Genomic DNA, 23,277 nt, shown 5'->3' with positions numbered 1-23,277 from the left:
CACCCAAACCACGGTCTACATGCAAGGTAGTCAGAAGGGCTTCCCTGGGTACTGTTTGAAGAAAGTATTCATGTTGGTGAGCAGAAGCAGCCAGAAAACAACCAGGGAAAAAGTACCCAAAAAGCCAGCTGGAATTGCCACCTGACCAGTTTTTCTACTGGCCAGCTCGTTGCTGGTTTAAAGGTGTAACCAGCCTTTCTTGGGGCTGGAGGCTGCACATATGCAACGGCATGCACAGAGCTGTACACATCATGGTTGGGAATACACCACAGGTGTATTGTCTAACCGGTTTTCTAAAACATACAATGACTGAGAGTCCACAGAATCCCTAGGTCGTTTGGTCCAGTGCTTATCTACCTTTATAGGTAGGAAATTTTTCCTAATGTCTGTCCTAATTCTTCCTGGTGTAATGTAAGCCTATTATTTCCTGTCCTGTCCTAAGTGGACAGAGGAGAAAAATTTGTCACCCTCTTCTTTATACCTACCTTTACTTAGGCTTGGTCTACACTACACATTTAAACTGATTTTAGCAGCGTTAAACTGATTTAACGCTGTACCCGTCCACACTATGAGGCCCTTTATATCTATATAAAGGGCTCTTTAAATCGGTTTCTGTACTCCTCCCCGACGAGAGGAGTAGCGCTAAAATTGGTATTACCATATCGGATTAGGGTTAGTGTGGCCACAAATTGACGTTATTGGCCTCCGGGCGGTATCCCACAGTGCACCACTGTGACCGCTCTGGACAGCAATCTCAACTCGGATGCAGTGGCCAGGTAAACAGAAAAAGCCCTGCGAAATTTTGATTTTCATTTCCTGTTTGCCCAGCGTGGAGCTCTGATCAGCACGGGTGGCAATGCAGTCTCAAATCCAAAAAGAGCTCCAGCATGGACCATACGGGAGATACTGGATCTGATCGCTGTATGGGGAAACAAATCTGTTCTATCAAAGCTCCATTACAGAAGATGAAATGCCAAAGCATTTGAAAAAAAAAAATCTACAGGCTACACAGTGCTGCGTGACAAGCATAACGGGAAGCCAGAGACTCAAATGGACGCTCATGGAGGAAGGGAGGGGGTACTGAGGACTCCAGCTATCCCACAGTCCCCAGCAGTCTCTGAAAAGTATTTGCATTCTTGGCTGAGCTCCCAATGCCTGTAGGTTCAAACACATTGTCCGGCGTGGTTCAGGGAATTTACACCCCCACCACGTGAAAGAAAAGGGAAAGAAATCATTTCTTGACTTCTATCAATGTCACTATGTCAACTGAATGCTGCTGGTAGATGCGATGCTGCAGCAGTGAAGAGCAGTATCCGCTCCTCTCCCCTGCCCGGTGGCAGACAGTGCAGTAGGACTGGTAGCCGTCCTTATTATCAACCCGTGAGTGCTCCTGGCTGGCTTCAGGTGAGGCTGGCCGGGGGTGCCTGGGTGAAAATAGGAATGATTCTCGGTCATTCCCAGTAGATGGTACAGAACATAGACTCATAGACTCTAGGACTGGAAGGGACCTTGAGAGGTCATCGAGTCCAGTCCCCTGCCCTCATGGCAGGACCAAATACTGTCTAGACCATCCCTGGTAGACATTTATCTAACCTACTCTTAAATATCTCCAGAGATGGAGATTCCACAACTTCCCTAGGCAATCTATTCCAGTGTTTAACTACCCTGACAGTTAGGAACTTTTTCCTAATGTCCAACCTAAATCTCCCTTGCTGCAGTTTAAGCCCATTGTTTCTTGTTCTATCATTGGAGGCTAAGGTGAACAAGTTTTCTCCCTCCTCCTGATGACACCCTTTTAGATACCTGAAAAGTTGGTAACCATCCTCATTATAGCAACCGGGGGCTGAGTTCCATCAGCCCCCTCCCTTTCCTGTGTAAAGAAAAGATTCTGTCCTGCCTGGACTATCATAGCAGCGGCATGCTGGGCTCCTCTCCCCTGCACCGCTTAATGTCCTGCCTGGACTGTCATAGCACTGGGAGGCTGCCTCCCCCTCATTTTATCTCACTAACAAGTCATTGTTTCTTATTCCTGCATTCTTTATAACTCCATGACACAAATGGGGGGGACACTGCCATGGTAGCCCAGGAAGGTTGGGGGAGGAGGGAAGCAACGGGTGGGGTTGTTGCAGAGGCACCCCCCATGAATGGCATATAGCTCATCATTTCTGTGGGATCTGACACAGAGCAGCTGTGCTCTCTGATACACTGGTTCTCTAGTACACTTGCCCCATATTCTAGGCAGGACTGACTATTTTTAGAAACCATAAAGGAGGGATTGACTCGGGGAGTCATTCTCAGTTTTGTTTTTGCGCCCCCAGCCGATCTCAGCCAGGGGCACCCATGATAGCAGCAGACAGCACAGAAGGACAGATAACCGTCATCTCATTGCCAATTTACACTGGCAGCAAATGGTACAGAACGATTGATAACCGTCTCTGCTATCATGCAAAAGCAAATGAATGCTGCTGTGTAGCGCTGGAGTATCACCTCTGTCCGCGGCATCCAGTACACATACGGTGACTGTAAAAAAAAAAAGCTGAATGGGCTCCATGGTTGCCGTGCTATGGCATCTGCTAGGGCAATCCAGGGAAAAAGGGCGCGAAATGATCGTCTGCCGTTGCTTTCCCGGAGGAAGGAATGAGTGACACCACTTACCCAGAAAAACCTACGACAATGATTTTTGCCCCATCAGCCACTGGGCTCTCAACCCAGAATTCTAAGGGGTGAGGGAGACTGTGGGAACTATGGGATAGCTACGGAATAGCCACCCACAATGCAACGCTCCGGAAATCGACGCTAGCCTCGGACCATGGACGCGCACCGCTGAATTAATGTGCTTAGTGTGGCCACGTGCACTCGACTTTATACAATCTGTTTTATAAAACGAGTTTATGTAAAATTGGAATAATCCCGTAGTGTAGACGTACTCTTACTTAAAGACTTATGTCTCTCCCCGCATCCCCATCTTTTTCTTCTCCAAGGAAGGAACGGATCAGTTCCTGCTCAGTCTCCAATATTCACTTGAGTCCTTGTGTGACTTGTAAGGTCTCGGACTCTTGTTGCTGAGCAATAGTTAAATGTCTTTTAAAAAGTAAGAAAGTTCGCACAAAATATTGTTGATCTAGCTCAGTGGTTATCAGTCTGCGGGTTGCTTGCATTTCAAGCTGTGTGCTACAAAACATTCAAAGTTTGCCACTCCCAGCAGGGTTGGGCTAGTTGATGGGGAGACTGTGCCACAGAGCCCTGCTGCAGGGACACAGTGTAGGGTTGCTGAGTCATCAACCCATGCCAACTATGGACATGTGTGTTTGTTTTTGTTTGTTTGTTTTGGGGTGGGGGGTTAGCAACCCACCATCTCCCCATCGCTCATTTCTGTGAGCACTGAGCATGGCTTAGAATAATATAATATTAAGGTTGGAAGAGACCTCAGGAGGTCATCTAGTCCAATCCCCTCTCAAAGGCTTACTCGGCTCATCCTGTTGGTGGGTGGTAGGGTGGTTCTGTCCTTCCGACATTGCGCCAGCTCATTCAGTGCCTCTCCCCAGCTGAGCTGGCAGCTCCAGGACACTGCTTCCTGGGTCCTAGCACCCTCTGTCATCTTCTTCTACCTGTGCTGTGTCCTGTTTCTCTACAATGGCAAGTGTCCATGTGGGGGGCAGGATGAAGCAGTGGGGAAGGAAGAGGGATGGGATAGGGCACAGCTACGAGAAGGGGATGGGGAAAATGGGGCAGGTGGGAAGGGACAGTATGGAGAGGAAAGGGGATGGGGTGGGGGAAATAAAGGGATGGGGCAAGGGGAGGAGATAAGGGAATGGGATAGGGACAGGGTGGGAGAAGAGAAGGGGATGACTGAGTGCCACCACCGGGGGAGCTTTTCTGCCTCATTTCTGGGCATCCATGCCAAAGGCATCCAGAGAAATGGCGGGGGGGAACGTGTTCCCCCACTAGCCACAGCTTCCTGTCACTTATGGTGGGGATGAACATGCTCCAGCATGACCCAGACTGCCTGCAGCAGACCACTCATCTGCCCATCCCCTGCTGGCCATGTCCAGATCTGGAGCTCACAGCCAAAGTACAAGCCTGCCCTCTAAGTCACATCTCGGGGGCGGGGGGAAGGGGGAGAAGCTGATTTGGGGTGGAAATTTGTCCCATGGGCAGCTTCCCAGCTAGGTTCCTCCAGGGCTCAGTGTATAGGATCGCTCCTGCTCCTGACTGACTGGGGTCAGGCATCGAGTGCCGTGTACCCAACAGGGCAGCCACAGTAAGCAAGGTGGTGTGTATGTATATATCACTTGGATGTGGCCCACATAACACAGAGAGCTGCATATGTAGCCCACAAAAAGTTGAGAACCACTGATCTAGGTATTAGTTTTATTTCTGTTCAAGCTAACATTTTTGCAGAAGTGCCTTAAAAAAATACTGTAATATAAACCAAAAGACTAAACTGTGGATGCCTGGGAAATGCAGAGTTACAGTTTCATTTGAAAAAAACCATCACCCCCACAAATTCTGAGAAGCATGGAAATGGTCATCTAAGGTCAATTAAATAACCTTAATTATGGTTCCTCTACAAGCGCTAGCCTCTGCACTACACTGTTGTTTTAAGCAATTCATCCAAGCACCATATACATGCAGACAGACATTTAATATTTGTGAGGAATTATGGTTGTGTGTTTAAGTCTCTGCACTGGGATTCAGGAGATTTGTCTGCAATTCCTGGCTCGGCCCCTCCAGATACCCTATGTGACCTTGGGCAAGGTCAGACACATTTTTCAGTTTCTCATCTAAGAATCAGGACAATGCTGTTCCATAGCTATCACTCACCTCTTGTATTTCTCAGTTTAGCCTGTAAGCACCTTATTATACAGGCACAACATTACTGGCACAGCAGTTAGCACAATAATATTCAGGTCCATCTGGGGACTCCAGCTAAACCAAAACAACAGCAACATTCAGCACACCCTCATTTGATCCCGATTACTCTGAGGGTTCCTTTTCCATCTCCTTTCCTCTTTTTAGTCCCTGTCTGATACTAGATGCTGAGCGGGAGGGCGGGGGTGTCATTATTCCCACCCTTATTCCAAAGCTGTTCCTCCTTTTTTTTTTTTCCTGTTTGCTCTGTCTTCAGCATGCCCTTGTGATTGCTAGCCACACTTTGCTTCCTGATGAGAGAGGGGTTCCTCAGCAGAGGGCAGGACTTCGGGTGTGTGTGTGTGGGGGTGAGCAGGGGAAGGAGAAAGAGACCTAATGGGTGTCAAACTCTTTGTAATTAAAATGAAAGAGACCAAGCCTGGTAATTTATATATATACTTAAAAAAAAAAGGGGAGGGAGGGGTCTGTCATAAACAGATAGCTCAGGGTTAATGTCTCTTTCACCTGTAAAGGGTTAACAAACAGTGACCTGCAACACCTGACCAGAGGACCAATCAGGAGACAAGATATTTTCAAATCTCGTGTGGAGGGAAGCCTTTGTGTGTGGTTTGGCTTTGTTCTCTCTGGGTCCTGGACGGGACTAGAGGTGCAACCAGGTTTCTGCCAATCTCCCTGCTACAGTCTCTTATCTATTCAGAATTGTGAGTAAGAAAAAAAGGTGGTTATAGTTTTTTAATTTGTTTTTCTTATTTGCAGATGTGTACTTGCTGGAAGTAGCTTAAATTGTGTTTCTGCTGGAGAAAGCTTCTTTCTATTGTCTATAAGCTATAAAAAACCCTGTAACTTTTTACCATCTAAATTGCAGAGATAGAAAAAAATAAAAGGTCTTTCTTTTTATTAAAAGTTTTGCTTTTAAGACCTGTTTGATTTTTTTCTCCTAGTTAAGGCTCAAAGGAACTGAGTCTGTATATACCAGGGAATTGGTGGGGAGAAGAGAAAGAGAGCAGGGAGGGAAAGGTAAATTTCCTCTTTGTGTTAGATGCACGGAACTTGAATCTGTATTGCCTCTGGGAGAAGGGGGAGAGAAACCTGATCTCTCTGTGTTGTGTTTCAAGGAGTTGAAGCAGGGTATCTCCTAGTGTACCCAGGCAGGAAAGATCTGGGAGGAGGTAAGGAGGGGGGAGGGAATGGTTTATTTCCCTTTGTTGTGAGACTCAAGGAATTTGGGTCTTGGGGTCCCCAGGGAAGGGTTGGGGAGACCAGAGTTTATCAGGCACTCTACTCTAAGTCCTGATTGGTGGCAGCCTATCAGATCTAAGCTGGTAATTAAGCTTAGGGGAATTCATGCTAGTACCCATAATTTGGAAGCTAAGGTCCAGATTTGGGAATTGTACTATGACAGGGTCGTCAGTCATAAAACTGTTCCAGACAAGCTTAAAAGAGTAGATCTTTAAAGGAGTTTGAAATATACAAGAGAGAAAATTTTAAAGCTCCAGAGTGTCTGCCAAGATAGCTTCTATTATAACAACTGGAAATCCAAAAAGTTATGGTTACAATAATCCAGAGGTGAAAGTAAGCTGGTACAGACCAGTACGGAGGACCAGTAAGAAAAGGTGCAGTAGCTACCGGCAAGAAAATGGAGCACTCTCTCCCTCTCTGACTCTGCCTCCTGGCTCCAGTAAAATTGAGGGTCCGGGAGCCCAGCTCCACGAATGTTCGGGGCTGGGTCTCCCCTCTGGCCTCACCTGCTACCCCCCCACACCTCTCCTGAGTGTGCCCCAGCCCCCCTTCGCTGCCCCCATACACCTCCCTGGGTCCTGGAGCAGAGCGTTTGTCTCTCCCCATCCCCTGCAGCTCCATGCTGCCTGCCTGCATTAACTGCCTAGTGCCCCGCTCCACTACTACCAGGGCAGGCTGCCCTTCCCCCTTGAACCCTTTCATTTTCCAGTGGGAACCTCCACCAGTACAGCCGCCCCCCTGCCCACAGTCACTACTCTTGCCTCACACTGGGCAAGGGGCAGCCCCAGTGAGGCTACAGTGAGGGGCAGCAGCGGGGAGCAGGTGCACCTGTAATGGCAGCCACTCCACCCCCCCCCCGGCATGGCACCCACCACATGGGAGGTGAGGGGGATTTCTGGACTTGAGAGGGGCCCTAGGAGCATGTGCAGTGACAGTGGGGAGGGGAGTGTGCTGCTGTGAGGGAGAAGGGGGTCCCTACCCCAGAGCTTGTTGCTGCCAGCAAGGAGAGAGCTGGGCGGAGAGTCCTTCTCTCTGGCTCCAGTCCCAGGGCAGCCTGCCTGCACCCCAAACTCATCCCCAGCCCTGACCCACCCGAGCCCACACCCCCAGCCAGAGCCCTCATTCCCCCACACTCCAACCCTCTGTCTTAGCCCTGAGCCTCTCCAACACCCTCAAAACCTCATCTCCAGCCCTAGCCAGAGCCCTCATACCCCTGCACCCTAACCCTCTGCCTCAGCCCTGAGTCCTTTCCCACACTCAAACCCCTCATCCCCAGCTACATCCCAAATCAACCCCAGCCTCACCCCACAGCCCTCACCCCTGCTCCACCTCCCTTCACACTCCCTCCCTTCCCCAAACTCTCTCCCAGAGCCTGCACCCCAGTCCCCTGCCCCAGCCCAGAGCCTGCACCCCAGACCTCCTCCACTCAAACTCCCTCCCAGAGTTTTGGGCAGGTGGGGGGTGGAGTTTGGGGCGGGGCAGGGCAGAGTTGGGGCAGGGGCAGGTTCTGGGCACCACCAAAATTTCTACAAACCTGCCACCCCTGCCGGCAGGAGCTGGTGCACCATACCGGGGTGGACCGGCTTCCTGTGGCAGCAATTTAAAGGGCTGGAGTGCAGGGACCTTTAAATTGCTGCCAGAGCCCCGCTGCCAGAGCCCTGGGGTAGCGGCTGTGGGGCTCGGGTGGCAATTTAAAGGGCCCAGGGCTCCTGCTGCCGCTACCACCCCAGGCCCTTTAAATCGCTGCTGGAGCCCCATTGCTGCTACCCCAGGGCTCTGAGGAAAATTTAAAGGGCCCGGGCCCTTTAAATAGCCCCCAGAGCCTGCTGGAGCCCTGGGGTAGTGGCAGCAGGACTCTGGTGGCTATTGAAAGGGTTCGGGGCTCCCACTGCCTCTACCACCCTGGGCCCTTTAAATAGCCACCGGAGCCCTGCCGCTGCTACCCCAGGGCTCCAGAGATGATTTAAAGGGCCCTGGAGGATAGTGGCAATAGGAGCCCCGGGCCCTGCTGCTCTGTCAGCAATTTAAAGGGCCCGGGGCTCTGCTGAAGTAGCAGCATTTAGAGCCCCAGACCCTTTAAATCGCCCCATTTAATTGCCCCCGAACCCCAGGGCTCCCACCCACTTCTGCAGCTGGGAGCTCAGGGGGTGATTTAAAGGGCTTGAGGCTCCCAGCTGTTGCTACCACAGCCCTAGCCCCAGCCCCTGGAGATTTAAAGGCTCCGCCTCTTCCAGTGAAGGCCATGCCCCTCCTCAGGATTCCAGAGTACTGGCAAGTCCTTTAAGTTACTTTCACCCCTGCAATAATCATCTGGAACTGGGAGTGATAAAAGGCAATAGTTCATCTTTGAAACAAATCAACAAAGGCAAACAGGAAAAAAAAGTCAGTTGTCTGAAAACTGAAACTGCAATCTCAGAGCATATTTCCTTTGGTAAAGTACATTTTGTTTTCTACCAATGGAGAATCTGAAGCAAACTTCCTTGGTAAGAGGACAGGGGGAGAAAGAAAGAAAAAAATAGTAGCCTAGCTTTGAGTTTCTCAGTGGATTTTTAAAAAAGTTAATAGAAACACAAACAACATGTTTTGAGATTATGATGTCATTTCAATTGCTCTGTCCTTAAACTTAGATTTACAGCTGACTCTAATTCACACTTTCTTTAAGTGTTTCTGCTATCCTGCTTCCTCTTCCCACTGCACCACGCAGAAGTATTTCTCTGTCAGGAGGCTCTTACCGACTAAGGCATCAACTCATTCTGCAGATTAAGTCTATACACGCAAGTCACTTCAGGCTGTAATTCCTAGCCTCCTGCAATCACCCACAAATACTAAGACAAATGTGAGCAGTGCTCTTAAGGCAGAAAAGCAGAAATTAAGACTGCTAGTGGCTCTTTATATCTGTACTCAGGGTGGTCAGGAATGAACAATTTACATATAGTTAGCTCATTTAGTCTAGGATCTACCCAAGGATCTCAAAATATTTTACAACCCTAGGCAGGTAAAAGGTTAAGGGAAGATTATGCAAACTTCAGTTGTCTGGGGCAATGTGGGGATGACCTGCACAGGGGCTCTCTTTTTTTTTAAGCCCTTCATGTTGTTGCTAAAGACAGGTATGAGCTCAATTAGAAGAATATTCTGTGTATATGTTTAAGAAGAATTGTGGATGTGTGAGGGAACTATGGGTTCAAATTATAATGGAAACATTGTTTTGCTAATTGTTAGACAATTGAAGAATGCTGCTAATTACTGACAGTCTGATGGACCAAAGGGGTGAGCTATTCTGAAGAGAGAGGTTGTTACTGGAAGCAGTGAGGCAGGAAAAAATGCCATTTTCATGCATAGACTAGTCCAGGGAAATGAGGAAAGGAGTAGAAAATGGAAAGAGAGGGAGGTGTAGGTTGGAAACAGGGTGAGATGGGAGGAGAGAGAAGGATTAGAAGAAACTGGAGAAGACAGACATGGGAAGGAACTGGCAAGATAGGAGAGAGGAAGGAGGAAATTTGAAGGCTGAAAAAGAAAGCTGGTGACAGAATGGTGCAGAAGGAGAGGGGAGAGGGTAGCAGAATAGTAAGAAAAAATGGAAAGCAAACCCAACAGAAACAGAAAAAGAAGGATGCTGGCTAAAGTCCTTTGTAAGTATAATAAGCCTGTCAGGGCATGGTAAGAGGTGTACGAGAGGAGTAAGGGAAGTAAAAGAATGGATATGTTGTGAACAGAACTCCAATCCAAAAAAGGAGGAGACCTCTGGGTGGAATACTCCACAGTCAGCAGTAAAGCTCTCAACTAGGGAGCCCTGCCTTTGGAATTCATTCCCTCTCATGGTTTGCTGAAGTCCAACTCAAACAAGTTTTAGAGCCTTCCTCTTCCCTTCTTTGCCCACATAAACAAAAAACCCACCACGCCATGTTATTGAAGAGAACCATAGACAAATAGAACAAAACAATCAAAAACCCAAACAAACCAAAACCTGTGGAACTAACATGATCATCGCAAACCACCACTCTGTTTATGCTTCTTGTAGGTTATATCTCTTTCCCTCACCCTGCAACTGTCTTGTCTATTTGTAAATTCTTATTTGTTTGAACAATAGGAGCCTAGTCTTCACTGTGACTCCTGTGCACTATAAGACAAATTATTAATAGCCTCATGCAACATTTTCATTTTTAAGTTCAAATGCTGTGTTGTTTTTTAAATAATTCAGGAATATCATATGCATTATTAGTTGCCACTCACCAGCTACACTTTTTCAGAAACTGAATATTAAATGGAAAAGATAATGGGAAGTACAGAGTACTCCTAAACAATTCAAAATTATTCTGAGCCTAAAGGTAGCAGGAAAGTTGAAGCTCTTATAGTAAAATATATTGCAGAGGCCTGTTTGTCTATGAAGACATGGGAAGGATGTTGCTTAAGGCAATTGCTATAGGTGTGATTTTTCCAGGGGCCTGGGGAATTTAGCTCATTATGGTTAGGCACCACACACATTTAATAACTAGAATTAGCTGAGGTTAATCATTCAGTAACAAAGTTCTGATTTTTCTTGAGATATTCATACATTAAAAAGTGCATCAAAAAGCAGAAAAATGACTGACTTTTAAAAAAAAATTCTAACAAGTCAAAGTAGCTGAGTGGTCTCTTCTCAAGTTTTCCAAAACAAATAAAGTCCCACTTTGGCCCAAACCAAAACCTAGAAAATTTCGTGTACATATTTGAGAGAGATGTGAGCAATTTAAAATGGAGTTAGACTAAGAATGTTTCCAATACATAAAGAAGGGGGTCTTACTTACTGCTGCATTGAGGTATATAGGCAAGCCTCAGTTTCCATCCCTCTGTCTCTGGGGTATTCACATATTACCCACTGAAGTTCACAAATATACTCTCCCCTCCTGGGGTCTGGGTTATTGATAAACAAGTTATTTTCCAGTACTTTCATAGGAAATTCCCCCACAGATTTCTCATTAGGATCCGTGAAAAATCCTTTCACCCCTCTGAGTGTCAAACTGCACAATAATTCCAGGCAGTTCTAGCCTCCTCACCAGCTTCTGACCAAACCCTGCTCAGGTTTCTTCAATAGACTTTTGCCAGGAGACACCTAAACAACCACAGCTGTGCCTCTTCAAGGCTTCCAGTAGGAGAGCTCCCTCTCCTCACAGTCACATTGCCGCAGTGGATTTGTTTTCATATCCTGTTGTTTTTCTCAGCAGCCCTTAGACTCAGCCTGTCATTACATGATCCCAGGGAAATAGAAATCCCAGAATGCCTTGCCAGAAAGGGGCTAAGGCCCTGTAATAGAGAAGCTAGCCCTGCACCTGCCCTTAAAGGACAGTATGCTTTGTTATAAAACATTAAGAACAACATTCATTACTCACCAATAACACAATGTAAGGTCACTATAATGGTCTTAGCAATACTACATAGAAGCTTGGGATTAGAAGAGAAGATACACAGGTGAAGAATTCAGTTAAAGAGAATTAAATGGAGAATTTAAATCAAATGCCATATAGTGTCCAGTTTGAAATATGGGCAGACACCGAGGCTAAACCACGACTTTTACAAAATGGACCACAGAATCTTCAATGACCACACATGGACCAGGCACTGAGTTATACAACAGATTCAAAACAATGGCATGCTCTAGAAGCACAATGCCACTAGAACCGTGCTGAGTCTCTGGCTTAGTATTAACGTAGTGGGAAGCTTGTCACCTAATGAATCACTATGTGCCACCTGCATATTTCCTAACAACGGATTTGGCACAGAACTGCAGCCAATGTAGTCTGCAATAATTTCTTCCAAAGCTGAGAGAGCAGCATCTCCAAAACACCTGCAAACACCATAAAGCTAGCCAGTGATGCTACTAAAGTCATTGCCAACATTGGTTGCCTGTGAAAATGAGCCACTCATTTACCAAATGTACCTCCTTTTGATTTCTAGTGCTCTCTCTCGCCACTTCGAGCTATTTCTCTCTCTTCCTTTGATCTCTGCCAATTTGGATGATCATATTACTGTAAGAAGGAGTAAAACTTTCCTCTCAGTATGAATCCATCAAAAAGTCTGACACCTGATTTTGAGAGTGAATCTAATTTCTATTTTTTAGCCTTCACATTCTTTTTAACTCTAGACTAACTCTTTATGTGCACAAGGTATAAAGGAGACAATACGGAATCCTTATTCATTCAAGCAAAAAATATTCACTGTATCTGTTATTGATCATCCATTTAGGTTCCAATAAGAAAGTTATTGCAAGTTATTCACACCAGCAATTAAAAATTCCTTTGGAAAAAAGTGAAAATTTCAGTGTGTGAATCGTAACTGTATGTACCATGGTTAACAGTGTAATTTTAAGAAATAAAATTGTTCTATTCCTTGATCCAAAATAATTGTTACTATATCATAAAACAAATTATTTTGGATTTGTTAAGCAGCAAGTTATACATCAACAATATACTGACTAGATTATGGAAATACAATCTATATTGAAAAAAATATATACAGTACATACTGTATATATTCAGTGTCGGGTTTACAATGGTGCCAGTGGCTCAGAAGGGGCCCTGCCAGCCCGCTGTCTCCCCACCACCCATCACTTGCTTCTTAGGACGAGGGCTCCTCTCCACCCCCTGGCTGAAGCCCAGTGCACCTCTGGCTCCGGGTACTCTGCTTCCCATCACTTGTGGGGCCCCGCCTGTCCCGCCAGGAGCTAAGCTGCCTGAGGCTGGTGCGGAGCCTGGCCAGTCTCAGCCAGGTGTGCGTGTGAGGGCAGGGAGTGACAGTGTGGGGGGCTTGCCTGGGCCCCTCCAGGCAAGTGGGTCCTGAGAGAGTCTGGCCTGGGCAGGCCCTGGCTTGGCTGATTATGCTGCTCCTGAGGGGCCAGAGTGATTCCCTGCCCTGGGACCAGCTCTGGCTGTGCTGCTGGCTCAGCCCAGCAAACACAGTTGCCTCCAAGCAGGGCCAGTGAATGCGGACAGGAGGCAGGAGGTGGGGACTGGTTCTCTTGGGTGTGCTTGGCTATGAGGTGGCAGGGAACAACTGTGTGTGTTGGGGCACTAGGGAATGGAGGTTATGTTGGGGGTGCTTGGCAGTTGTGGTGGGCAGGGCCATCCTTAGGCACATACAGCATACGCAGCTGTGTAGGGCACCCAGAAATTTGGGGCACCGGGACAGCAAATAAGAGCATTGGCTCCCGCTCACCCAGCCCACACTGCACACTGTCCACTCCTTAGACAGGGGCCATATTCACAGAGCCGAATGCACCGGCGCAGTGCATTCTGCGTGAGGGAGAGGGTACAGGGGTCTCTGTGGGGAACTGTTACTCCCTGCAGCCGAGAGGTGGACCGGGCGGCTCAGTATCCTCTGGTGCCTTGTCCCTCCCTCTTGGGCTGCAAGTCCAGGCTGCCACAGTGTCTGCTGCGTACAAAGCTCAGTGTGTGTCAGCGGGGGGGTGGAGGGGGTCTTCAGGGGTTCTGCAGGCAGGGGTAGTGGCTATGCCCCAAGCTGGGCATAGGGACATCAGTTTAATAATACTGTGTAGGGCCCCATAAATCCTAAGGATGGCCCTGGTGGTGGGATTGTGGGCAGGGGGGTGCTGGGCAAAGATGGTGTTGTGCAGAGTGCTGTGCATTTCTGGGGTGTGGTCAGAGGAGGTGCTGGGCATAGCAGGTCCGGGGGAGCTCTGGCAATAGGCAATCAGGGCGGCGGGGGAGTTTCCAGTGTTGGTCAGGGTGCTGAGTGGTGCAGCATGGGCCCACCCCTGAGTGGAAGGGACACGCTGGCAGCATAGGGCCAGGTGGGCCAATGTGCATCTGGCAACTGCCGGTTTGTAAATGGTGCCCCTGCCATGCCCCATTGCCTCTGGCTGGCTCCTCACTTTGGGGACTGACGTCCCTGCGCCATACTCCATTGCTTCCGTGGGGGCCCACAAATGTGTCGGTGCTGGGCCCACAAAAGGTTAATCCAGCCCTGTATACTGTTTACTATAATTGTTGTACTTCTCTTTGAATACCACCGTAAAAAATCAATGGAACCTACAAACACTATGTATTTTGTACATCTCATATTTTATTTCCCACATAGTCATAACAGATTTTGCACACTATTCACAAATACAGTGCTTGTCTTGAATGAACTACTTCTTTTTTATTGTGTGTGTGGGGAAAGGATATAAGCATCTGACAGGCTATGTAATCTTAAAATCGAAAGGATATAGCACTAAATTTTCTTTTTATCCAAGGCTGTAACATTCAGATCTATTTTATGCTGAAAGTTAGAGATATTAGAAGCATAGGCGCCTACTCCATGGGTGCCCCACCCCTGGAGTACCCACAGGAAAAAATATTGGCTGCTTAGCACCCACTGATAGCCCTGCGGATCAGCACCTCCACCCTCCACCTCCCCCGTGCCTCCCACCTGCCATGGATCAGCTGTTCAGTGGTGAGCAGGAGGCGCTGGGGCGGGGGGCAGGTGGGAGCAGGAAGAGGCGGGGGGGGCGGAGACTTGGGGAAAGGGGTAGAGTGGGGGTGGGACCTGGGGCAGAGCAGGGGTTGAGCATCACCCCAGAAACTGAGGGAGTTGGTGCCTATGGCTAGAAGGTCCAAAATCCTTATGCTGCCAGATTTTTCTGGAGACATCCTCTTACTGTCCTAACTTTACCAAACAAGGTTTATTGTTGCCCCAATTAAAAATTTAATTCTGAGGCTACGAAAGCCAGAGGTATCTCCTTCCAGTTCTGAGCAGCTGACAGAATTAACCAACTCTGCCTTCACAGAAATATTCATTTAGAGCAGAAAGAACAAATGCAGGAAATACACTCAAGTAAGGCAATACATACCTTAGCACCAAGATAAGACATGACACAACTGACAATATTTAGTAACCTGCTTACGATCCCAAACAATGGCTGAGACTGACATCTCTGTAATTTTTCCTCTTTACTGCTGTTTTACTATTGATAAACATTTATTTCTTCCTCCTCTCCAAATGCACAGTATAAGCCTGGTGATAATACAGATAGTTATATCTTACCATTTGAAAGGAATTTCTTGCTATGTATATAGCTATAGTACAGCATTCTATTCACACAGTGTTCTATATGTCTACTTTTTTCAAAAGTAGACATCAAAAGGAGACACAGTAAGCCTACTGTGGGTGACAATTTATTTTAAATTAGGAAATAGAAAAAAAACCCTTTTCATTATAAAATGAGCGCATGACACCTAGCATTGCACTATATCTTTGGAATCAAGAATCTAGACACAGCTCCTCTCACCATGTAAGAGCCAGGAACAGCATGTTTTAATGGCAGAATATTAGAAAACTATTTGAGAAGTGTCTTCAGATGTTGCCAGAACTCTTATACCCTAAAAATGACTGTCTAAACAGATGCTCAATACTGCTGTTGCCATTGTACACTTTTAATCAGTTGGTCAATGGGCACTTGGCCTAATCTTCATATGGGCCAGAATGTGAAAAATGAAACCCTAATGTTAAGCTCCTTTGGGGGGTCATTTTCAAACACATCTGATGGTTTTAGGAGCACAAGCTCTGGGACTTCTGCTCCTAAAACCCTTTGGCACTTCTGAAAATCCCCCTCAACCTCCATATTTAAGCCTTTTCCTGATTTTCCTGTAAACTGACACCCAGAAGCACACCTTGATCTAACCTAAGGCCAACAGGAATAGGTGTGTGTTTAGCACTTTTGACAGTAAGGCAAGTGCCTAAATAAGGCTTTAGGAGCTGAACAGTTGGGCCCTAATTTTGAAAAATCCTGGTTATAGAAAGAAAATGACTATTTATTTGTCAGTTACAGTCCCACAGTCGTAACTTTCCACCTACTCTGCAGGACAGAAGTGCCATTTTTACACAAACTCAAAGTTGTTCCCTGGAATTCATGGAGTGCAGGCAAAGTGTCAAGATTCCAGGATGTATCTAGTGATGTGATACTTTGCTGGTATAGCAATGTCTATGAGAGGTATGTTTTTGTGTGTGTGTGACATTGTTGTTCTGGCAAAAGCTCTAGTGTAGATGTGATTTTACAAGCATAAAAGTGATTTTCCTAATACAACTTACTTCGTCCAAGGAACTAGCGAAAATATTCTGACTAGCTGTTCCAGCAAAAGCACTTTTTGCTGTACAAGCTTCGTCTACACATACAGACCCTATTGCTATATTGACAAACCTTTTCTAGTGCAGAGGAGGCTTAAATACCCAGAGGAATGCTTTTTATAATGGAGATTTCAAGGAGCCCTGCAAGAGATTCTACACTTTGCCAATCTCTTGTTTTTAAAGTAGTAGGATGACTCAGAGAAAACAAAAGTAAAGTCATAGTCAGCAAGACCCCTTCCTCAGGGGTTAGTGTTCACCACAAGAAAAGACAGTAATTTAACTATCAGAAAACTAAACAAAATCCACACATGGCAGTTCATTCCCATCCTGTGGCCCCTAAATTTGGAGCTCTACCTTCCTAAAGGCATTTTTGCCACTCTATCTCCCAAGCAACTACTCTCAAAGCATTTTCCCAGAGTAACTGTGCAGGGAGAGAGATTTTAAAATGTTGTTAAGATGTTTTTTAAAAAAAATGAACGATACAGAGTTTAAACATAGAAGTTTCTGGTTATTAGGGAATAACATACAGATTACCAAGGGGTGCAAAGTTCGGTTTAAATTCGGGCGGTATAAGGAATATATCATCTGCAATATCCCCAATTGGGGGTAAAAGGTTGATGGGTCAAAGTGGAGACATTGAAATATGAGGGTATGTTGCTCATATAATGACTATGTTCGGGTGTAGAGTATGATGAGTGGATATGATGATGAGGATGGGTTGACCTTCATTTGGTGAGATTCAGTGTTCAGTGCGTTTATGGTTCCAGTTCACATGGTCCAACGGATAAAGTCTCTTGATTCCTTTCTCGTAGTCAAAGAATGATGTCACTCTGGCTAAGCTAGAATTAACCTTTTCTTCACCACAGACTATATAGTATCCCTTCATCCTGCCATAGGGGGAAAAAAGGGGAAATGAATGCCGGTTGTGAAGCAACTTCTGAACACTGGCATAGAACATTTAAAGGAAGTGGAAATTATAATTCGCATGCCTGATCTTAACTTAAGCAACAGGCAATTCTATCCTGCAGCTAAGATCTGCTTGGTGCAGCAGAGTTGGATACCATAAGGAAGCTGGTTATGGTTCCTAATATCTGCCTAGCTCTGCTCCTGTCTTGGCCTTGGCCACTGGGTGTTCTTGATTTCCCTGTTCTACCAATGATCCCCAAGAGATCATGCACAAGATGGGAATAGAAGGCGTGCAGGGCATTCTGGCCACATCCCTACTCTGATCACTCCAGCCAGCACTACAGTAAGAAAGTAGCATGGGGGAAGCTGTATTGGCTCTAGCCTACTGAGGGAATTCTCAGTTGGGAATATATAGACACTCTACTCCCTTGCACAGCCTAAGCAACACAAAATAGAATTGGCTGGAAAATGGGAATTTTTCCTTTTAAGCTCCCCATGAGAAAAATTCCAAATTTAAGTTTTTCCATTGGGAATGTGTAATAAATTAAGAAGTTGTGGAAAACCTACTTTTCTTCTTTTTTTTACTGTATTCCAGCTTTTGCCAGTTGGAAAGCAGTAACAAAGTGTGGAAAGTATCATTTTCATAGCCAAATTAACACTTTCCCTTTTTCTTTTAAAAGTGAAAAGTAACAGTTAAAAATGAGAGCAATACTCTATTTTTTAATTCACAGTTTATTTTGGAAGAGGAATTTAAATATAAATAAATAATATTAATAATAATTAATAATAAAAGAATGATGGTATTGTCCGACAATTTCAAAAAACAAATTCTCAAATGGTTTAAATTTTTCTTTAAACTCATTTTTAAAGAAAAAGCTGCATTAAGACTGAAAATCTGACTCAATTTCTTTATTTCTGACCAATTCTTTTACTACTATTCAAATATAATTCACTGTGACTGTTACTCGAATAATGTTAGGAAGGTCAGTGTTCATAAAAGTTAGATCAGCTGCTCATTTTATGATGTGAGCCTGTGCAGAGGCTATATGAGTTGAACACTTGCTTTTATATATGTATTAATAGGCAAAGGGCCCACTTGTGCTAGTTTTTCCTCCATTTTAATTTTTCTTCACTCCTTTATTCATCTTCCGCCACTATCATCACCACATACTAACTGCATAATGCATTAGCTATCCAAATAACTCTTTCTTAATGTTGAATATTGCATTGCATTCTGATTATGATGGTCTTCCAAAGAAGCTGCATGAAAAATCTCTACATAAATGTGGCCTCAAACAGTTTGTAAGTACAGTCCTTAGTCAGTATCCATTACAGTAAGTTCTTGCTATTGTTGCGGAGTGCTTAGTCTTTTACCCACTTATAGTTCTGGCAGTCAGTAGTGAAGATGGAAGGTCAGATCTACAGTAATTTCTACTTTTGCTGATCTTTAGCATTTTCCAAGATGACAAATTCCATTTCCAGTTACTGCCTCTATAGAAACTACTTTTAAAAAAACCTGGAGATTTATGCAGCCACACAAATAACATGAACATAACTTTGAAAAATAAATGACACTTGTCTAATGGTTCACAAAGCTACACGTTTAATGTAACACAGTTTTGGAGACAGGAGACTGAAGTTTATTTTCTAATGTTCTCAGTAAGGTTAGTGATTGTATCTGCACTAACATCACTTCCTACAGCTAACAAGAAAAGCTCTCTTTACAGTGAGCGATTGTGGCAAGGAATAGAAGTTTTCAGACTGAATATATGCATTAGCACTGAGCTAGCAAAGTGGTGGTCTAACTGATGTCAGAAATATGCTGGTGTCGACACTCCTGAGGTTTAAAAGAGGTTTTTAAAATGGCCTAATTGTCTACCAATAGTCATTAATGCCCCGATCTGATCCTTAAAGAAATAATGTAACTTGATGTTTCAGTTTATAAAACAAATGGAGAAATCAATTCAAGTTACATAATTTTGCTTCAGTTCATCATGTGGAGACACACACACACTGATCTCATTCCGTTCAAATCCCTTCTCTTCCACCTCAGACCGTAATGATTTTAAAAAAATAATTTAAATTTTATTTCATAGTTTCTGAAAATAAAGCCAACAGATAAGGAAGAGAAAATAGAAGAAAAAAGATTTATTTCCTCTAATATTGCAGAATTAATAAAGAGTGAACATTTATGGCATAAATTCTAGATGCATCATATAGACTGTGTAAATAAACTATGTACTAGAGAGGTCAGTCCTGGCTTGAAGCCTGCAACTGCTTCATGACCACTCCTGAATCTTCAGCTGCTGTGCCTTCCTATGCCGAGATGGTTTACAGACCCACCAGCACCATTCCTCTCACCAAAGACTCTCTCTTCATATCTTTGTTCTTTGACACAGAGGGCATGCAGACAGGCTCCACACATGCTCCCAGCCCAGTCCCCCTCCTCCACTTTATTGGAACAGTACCAATTCTGCACTGTTTAAGGCCCACTGGGAGGCAGAATTTGTCCTTATATAATAATGAGTATGATTTGAAATGATACTATATATCTTAGAGGTAATGAATGCAGCAAGTAACCCAGTGGTTATTTTAATAAGTGCTTTACTTGCATTTATTCAACAGAAGAGTAAATAGTCTTCTTTAACTTGTATAAATGTGCAAATTAAAGCTGCCTTTGGCAGAGTTATATGGGAAAAAATGTTCCCTTTGTTTTATTTAAACATAAAAGTACAAACTTTATGTTCAGTTGGGAATACTTAGTACTGTGTTAAAATTTTACCTGTTTTTCCTTGTACAATCTACAGATATATATATATATATATTTATAGTTGATGGCAAACAGGAAGGACGTTCAGCACAATGATAGCACAATCAGTTCCATCAATCACTCCCCTAAACCAGTTGGCACTGCTGTACTTTAACTATATAACCTTTGAAAAGTGAACAGCCTAATTCATGACTTATGTCCACTGTTTTAATCCTATTCACAAAGTATGAGAAGCTTGTTTTTAACTAAAGAATAGAATGCACTTGATTTGACTCCCAATATCTCAAAAGAAACTTTTATGAGTAAGGTCTATGAAATTGTACAAAGCCTTTCTGCTGAGCAATATTGTCTTAAAAACAAACCTAAATTTTCTATTTTCTTTATTGGTCTCAGAAAACTTCTGCAGTGATATCAGGAAAATTCAAGCAGTCGAAGGATTGAGTGTCAGTACTTTCAATCCTTGAGGGGGGCATTTGGGGAACTGGGGTAAAAATCTGGGGACTGGTCCTGCTTTGAGCAGGTGGCTGGACTAGATGACCTCCTGAGGTCCCTTCCAACCCTAATATTCTATGATTCTATGATACTCTCTTTATAGATGTGGATTAGGTACTTCAGCAAGATGCCAGATTAATAGTTCTGTGAGTGTGAAAAAATCTATTTCTCTATTATATTAAGAATAGTGGTAATGGAGCTTCTGCATAACATCCCAACAGTATGACTGTCAAAGAGACACCCCATGATGAATCTTCAGTGCTGAGGACAAAGGAGCACTCTTGTCCCACTCTGACACTGGGAATTCTCTTACCAAAGGCAGGAGGTCAGGATGTGTCTTCCCAAAATCCTGTCTTGGCCTCCCAAGACCACTTCCTCTATTTAAACACTTGGGGTCCCTCTGCAAGTCCAGCCCAGAGTGGAGGTGATGAATCAATCACTGGGTCTCCTTTGCTCCTCCAAAACAAAACAAACTGAAACCTTTTTCCATGCTGAAACAAAGAAAGCACAGTTCTCAACCCTTCCTGCTTCAAGGTATAATGAAAGCCTTTTTGAGCAAGCTTATAGAAAAAAACAGACTTATGGAGTTTGTTCACCTCTTCAAAAGTAAAACCAAACAGAGAAAACAAAACACTAACCTAGTTTTTCACTGTCTTGTTTAATGAGGTGAAACAAAACACATTCACGATCCAGATAGCTTGGAGTGCCTCTTGTGAGGTGTCCCTGGAGTACATGCCCTTGGTATGAGGCAGCCTTGTCTGTGCCTGCTATGGATTAACTCCCCAAATTCCACCTGCCTTTGGCAACACAAGACTTTCCAGGCCTCATTCTCTCTGTACAGTTACTGATAGGCACACAACAGCCCCTGAATTCTCAGAGCATTCCCTGCAGTGTCCAGTCCCTTATCCACTGAACACTCACAGAATTATCAGGCCCACCATTCCTAAAGGAAGGGAACAGCCCAGAATGTAAGATTCAGCTCAGGACCTCCACCTTGCTTAACACCACAGCTCTTAGATATATTTATAGTGAAAACAAGAATAAATTTATTATCAAAGATTCAAGTAACAGAGAGTAAGAATATAGGAAACAAATAGTTACATGTAAAACAAAATCATAACACAGTTTCTAGAGACTAAACTTAACAAAGAGGTTAACCTCTCTTACCCAAATTTCTCTTCAGCATTTTTCAGCCAAGTCTTGCACTAACTCTTTTTTCATGAAGCAAACTGCTGTCTTTTTACTTTCTCAGAAGGATGCCTGGATGTCTTTTCTTCCTCTCCCTCCCTGCAAATACAGTCCAGCAAACCTCTGATGTACACCCACCAGACAAGGATTTTCCTACCCTGCTCTCTCTCTCTCTCTCTCTGTTGTTAGTTCCTTTGTCTGAAGTTCTTACAATTGTTCATTTGCATTCAGTGATGATATGAAGCCCATTGTGAATGAGACAATATTCAATTTAGATGCAAACAGAACAGTAGATAAATACACATCTCATCTGACACAAAACATGTTTTTCACCTTTGCTGGTGACCATTACCTACAGACCTTTAAGAACACATGTTCAGTATGTATACATAACTCCTTATATAGTATTTGCACATACATTTCAAAATGTATGTGTCATAAACAGATAGCTAAGGGTTAATGTCTCTTTCACCTGGAAAGGAGTAACCTGAAACACCTGACCAGAGGACCAATCAGGAAACAAGACTTTTTCAAATCTGGGTGGAGGGAAGTTTGTGTGTGAGTCCTTTGGTCTTGGTCTTGTGCCTATCTCTCTCTCGGCTATGAGAGGATCTCTGTTTCCTGCCTTTCTAATCTTCTGTTTTCCAGTTGTAAGTACAGAAGATCAGATAGTGATTTATATGTTTTTTTTTGTATTTACATGTGTGTAGTTGCTGGAGTGTTTTGAATTGTATTCTTTTTGAATAAGGCTGTTTATTCATATTTATTTTAAGGAATTGACCTTGTATTTGTCACCTTAATACAGAGAGACCATTTTTATGTATTTTTCTTTCTTTTCACATAAAGCTTTCTTTTAAGACCTGTTGGAGTTTTTCTTTGGGGGGGGAACTCCAGGGAATTGAGTCTGTACTCACCAGGGAATTGGTGGGAGGAAGGAGTCGGGGGGAAAATCTCTGTGTGTTAGATTTACTAGCCTGACTTTGCATACCCTCTGGGTGAAGAGGGAAGTGCTTGTGTTTTCCAGGACTGGAAATAGAGAGGGTGGAATCCCTCTGTTTAGATTCATGGAGCTTGCTTCTGTGTATCCCTCCAGGAACCTGGAAGGGAGAAGGGAAGGGAAATGGTTTATTCCCCTTTGTTGTGAGACTCAAGGAATTTGGGTTTTGGGGTCCCCAGGGAAGGTTTTTGGGGGGACCAGAGTGCCCCAAAACACTCTAATTTTTTGGGTGGTGGCAGCTTTACCAGGTCCAAGCTGGTAACTAAGCTTGGAGGTTTTCATGCTAACTCCCATATTTTGGACGCGAAGGTCCAAATCTGGGAATAGGTTATGACAGTATGATTAGAATAAAACCGTTTTTTTTTAAGACCTCACATGATACTCTTTTCTAAACTAGAATGTACATAACAAACCTGTGTGATGCAAGTAACCCTTATACTCTACTTGTCACCTGGCATTAAAAGGTTCTTGGGTTATACCTCTTCATGCCTAGCAACTCCCTGAGCTGGCTTTCCCTCCTTTAATATATTCCAAAAAGGATAACAGGCTCCAGCTATAAGAACCCATGAACCTACAACTATGGTCTGGGGGAGTTGAGACAGGTGCTGCTTCTTTGTCACCATCAGGGATCTAGGCAGGGGCCACCAACAGGAAAGGAGAGGCTTAGCCTTGCAGGAAGTCCCACCTTAAGTGGCATGAATGTCAGCTCTCTGTG

This window comes from Gopherus flavomarginatus, chromosome 3 (assembly GCF_025201925.1).
Source record: "Gopherus flavomarginatus isolate rGopFla2 chromosome 3, rGopFla2.mat.asm, whole genome shotgun sequence".
Lineage (NCBI taxonomy): Eukaryota > Metazoa > Chordata > Testudines > Testudinidae > Gopherus > Gopherus flavomarginatus.
Note: the sequence above shows the minus strand (reverse complement) of the source record.